The sequence below is a fragment of the Macrobrachium nipponense genome, chromosome 4 (assembly GCF_015104395.2).
Source record: "Macrobrachium nipponense isolate FS-2020 chromosome 4, ASM1510439v2, whole genome shotgun sequence".
In the NCBI taxonomy this organism is placed as follows: domain Eukaryota; kingdom Metazoa; phylum Arthropoda; class Malacostraca; order Decapoda; family Palaemonidae; genus Macrobrachium; species Macrobrachium nipponense.
The window spans coordinates 52,696,876-52,701,113 of record NC_061100.1 but is presented as its reverse complement, the minus strand read 5'-3'; the positions used below and the strand labels follow the sequence as shown (position 1 = coordinate 52,701,113).

General features: G+C 36.3%; 1 long non-coding RNA gene across 1 annotated transcript in view; it reads left to right on the top strand.

Moving 5' to 3' along the window:
• Positions 1-737: 737 nt before the first annotated feature.
• LOC135211647 (uncharacterized) overlaps positions 738-4,238 on the top strand; it is a 25,376-nt gene continuing 21,875 nt past the window's right edge. The window contains exon 1 of the long non-coding RNA XR_010313690.1: positions 738-853. This is a non-coding gene — a long non-coding RNA (uncharacterized LOC135211647). The remainder of the gene's footprint in view (positions 854-4,238) is intronic.

Genomic DNA, 4,238 nt, shown 5'->3' with positions numbered 1-4,238 from the left:
GGCTCTGCCAACGTTTTTTTCTGTTTTGTGAAAGTGATTGGAGATTCTAGGCTGTAATGGGTGGTTCTAGTGGCGGGAACGGTTCTGGTAGTGGGAACTATATTCTGGAGAAGAGTGGGATAATTCATTTGGATAAATGGTGTTGACTAATTACTGTATAGACTGTTAATTACCGGGGGTTATCTGAGTTATTTGAACTTTGAGTTATCATTTCAGTTAATCATCCTGTTAAAAACATGAGTTATTCAGTTAATACTTTGCCTTTAAATAAATGCATATTTTTGTAAGTTCACGACTTTGATTTGATGACCTAATGAAATGGAGGGGAAGTATGACAAGAGAGAGAGAGAGAGAGGGGGGGGGGGGGAAACAGAGCTGCTGGCTGCCAGTCGAGAGAGAGAGAGAGAGAGAGAGAGAGAGAAAGTGTTACCAAACCCAGTTTGCCTGTCGCTATGGCTTTCGCTACCAAAATGAATAACGGAGATGGGGGGCTCCGTTATTAGTGGTGGGCAGCGGTGTTTGAAGGTAAAAAGCCTTTTGTGAGATTGGTATCAGCTTAAAAATGCTGTTTTTAGAGTGTCTGGTTGTGGAAATGTGTCAGATTTCAGTTACTAGGTGACAGGGGGTGAGAAATATTCATCCATGGATGTGGTACTGAGAGAAAGAAATTCTGTTAGGCTCAGCAAATTCGCCCGTCCCAAGGCGCCCGCTGAGAATAGTGACTCAATCTAGCTTATGTGTGAACGATCGGCTAGTGCTTTCGTGCCGCGCGGTTTGCCAAGTGCGTTGTGCCAACAGGATTCGTATGTTTGTAATTGCGCAGATTTCAGGTTAATTTCTCTCCATAGAAGGCGTAAGTGTTACGATGTGTTTTTTTTTAGGCCCTGGTGTGTTTTTTTTTAACTTTGTGTGTGAACCATTTTAAAGAGGCAGTTCAGATTACCTTTTATTTCTCTCAAAGTAGCAGAATGTGATAAGTTTTATCTTAGCGTATGTTTAGAAGAGACGCATTCGTCTTTGTTTTAATACATACGTGTGTATATGAATGGTTTTCATACATGCGATGCTGTTGCTTGAATTGCATTTTTTGCCTTGGGGACAGAGCGCCCACTCATGCATACGCAGTCAGCGCAATTTGTGCTGAGCAATCGAGGGGTAGTTCAAGGGGAAGGTGAAGCTCTCTTTTTTTTTAGTGGGGTTGAACTTCTTTTTTTTTTTTCTTTGTCTCGAGGTGATGGGGGTGAGTTTGGCCTTCATTAAGGAATTTCAATGCCGTCATATCAGCTGATAATGACTGGGCGATGATATGACATGCCCGTTAGGGTTTCTTTTAGAAATATTTTTTCTTTCTTTTGAGTGAAGAGAAAATGGAAATAAAATGCATATGAATGTGGTGCAAGTTTCGTTATGCTTTGAAGAATGTTTTTACGCAATATTGGAGGGCATAATTATAACTGGGGATTCAGAGATTATTTTGTAATGGAGATTTGTTTGAGATGTGGAGATTACTTTGAAATGGTGCTGAGGGGTGGTGATTGGTGATGATTGCTGAGTGGTGATGATTGATGATACCGGGGAGTGATGATTGGTGATGAGTGGTGTTGATTTTGGAGTTATGGGGTGTGGCAATAATGATGGATACTGGGGAAATAGCAATATTAAGGGTAGGCTCCACTTTGGAGGGGTGCCGATCGTAAAAATATTTGCCAAAAATACACTAATCAAGACAGGCTAATGAATTTATCAGGCATTATTAGCACTATAATAACGCTATATCTGTGAGTTTTATCATCCTACAGGGAAAATAAATGATTTTAAGAAAAAAAATGATTTTAAGAAAAAAAATGTACTGAAGGTCATTTGGTGATTGGTGAAAAACTACAGTCTTGAATAGAAATTCGGTCTGACAGAATGTTGGTATATCCCATTGGAACATGCACATAAATTATTATCAAAATATGACAGTAAATAAGCACGTAACAACAAAAAAAAGAGAGCAACAACTGAAGCGAAAGCGCAGCCGATAAATATGGAAATCGCAAATATAAAAAAAAATAGTATAGTATCCCTCTAAATTGGTCAATGTCTTTTCTACGTTTTCTACGAGTAGTTTCATCTCAGAAAACCATTTTAGGGGTATCTAAACAAATTTTTCAAGTTTCTTGTCCTCAGAAAAAATCGCTTTTTCGCTTTTTCTCTGGTTTGGTTTTTTCGGGAAGGGGGGATGGGGGGTTTTTCTTTGATTGTCCTACATAATATAATTTTTAGATGTTTTAGGCTATCAAGTGACATAATAACTACAATCTCTCAGAAGGTTTTGTCCCTAAATCGAGGTTTGAATTTTTTATGAATATTTCTTCCTAACTATAGCCTTATTTTTCGGCGGGGCTTTCGCTGAACTTGCCTGAAGTTGTTGCTCTTTTTTTTGTTATTACGTGCTTACTTACTGTTCTATTTTGATAATACTTTATGTGCATGTTCTAGGGGGATATACAAACATTCTGTCAGACCGAATTTCTATTCAAGACTGTAGTTTCTCACCGATCATCAAATACCTTCAATACTAGGGGCCCTGAATTTCACATTTTTTTCCATAAAATCATTTATTTCCCTGTAGGATGATAAAACTCACAGAGAATATGCGTTATTATAGTGCAAACAATGCCTGATAAATTCATTAGCCTGTCTTGATTAGTGTATTTTTGGCAAATATTTTTACGATCTCTTACGATCGGCACCCCTCCAAAGTGGAGCCTACCCTTAATGCTTTTACTGGTGTTACCAGAGATATTTTACAGGGAGGTACTTAAGTAGAATTATCATTACTTGAGATATTTTGGGGGATTCTGTCAGTCATGGTATTAATAATTTTTGGGATATGTGCCAATGATTTTGTGGGTGGTGATGTCAATTGCTGGTGAATTTTGGTGAATATTTGATGATGCTGATAGTTGGTGATTCTGATACTTAATACTGGTGATACTGGCGAGTGCTAATATTGGGCGAGTACTGATATTTACTAATATTTGATGATACTACTGATACTGGCAAATTCTGATACTGATAATTCTGATACTGGTGTTAATTTTTTTTATACTAACATGGGTGTTGTAATGAATATTAAGGGTGGTGATGTGTCTTTTGAAAAGGGAGGAACTAACGACACAGATAATTGCTTGAAGTCTACGGGAGTTACAGATGTTACAGGTGTCATGTGAAAAGTTATCAGTGCCATTAGTTTTTCTTTTCTTTTTTTAGTCGTTAGGCATCGCTGACGTAAGTTTTTTTTTTTTGGGGGGGGGCGAGTTTGAATTTATTTTTCTCTCCAGTTTGTGTGAATTTTTAATATCTCAGTTTGTGACTTGGAGTCATTGTTCGGGAATGTGTTTATAATTTCAGCTGTTTGATTCTGCAGAGAGATTTATGGGAGAATTTTTGCATTTTTGCATGTCTACATAATGGGACTACATCTTTTTTTCTGGATATTTGTATTCCGGAAATTGTTGGCCTCTTGCACAATTGTCTTTGTTGCAACTTTGCCAGAGATAGGAAACATGGTCAAGTTTCTATTGGCCTATGCCGTAGTAAATATGGAGAAGTCTTTGCTTAGACACTTTGAAATTGGAGTTCTGTTGTAATAAGTTATGGCACACTGATGATTTTTTATTTCTAGAATTTCCTGGGCAAATTTATTTGCCAAGTTTTTTACCCATTTTTAGCAGTTATGCTAAACAGAGATTTTATAGTTTTTTTACTATAACATTGAGTTATCCTCCTGGAGAATTGGAGATATAATTGGGGATATAATATTTTGGCCATTTGATTTTTTTTTTTTTTTTTTTTTTTGAGATATTCCACAGTTTAGGCCTACGTGGTGAGAGCTATGTTTAGTTCAATTATTTTGCAGCCATTTTTGTTGCAAAGAGAAACCTTTTTGAGGAGATATGGGGCAATATTTTCAAGTGTATCAGCTAGATGCTTTGAGTGCATTTTTTTTTCAAGATGGAGTCATTTTTTTATTATTCCGCTTGGAGTGTAATAATCTTTTCTGGAGACTTGTTTTATTCCACATGTGATTATTAGTGAGATAGAGGGAATATGGTGTTGTGGGGTTATTAAATAAATGAAGGGAAATATTTTTATCACCGGAATGGTGTTATTATTAATATGGTGATATATATATATATATATATATATATATATATATATATATATATATATATATATTATATATATAT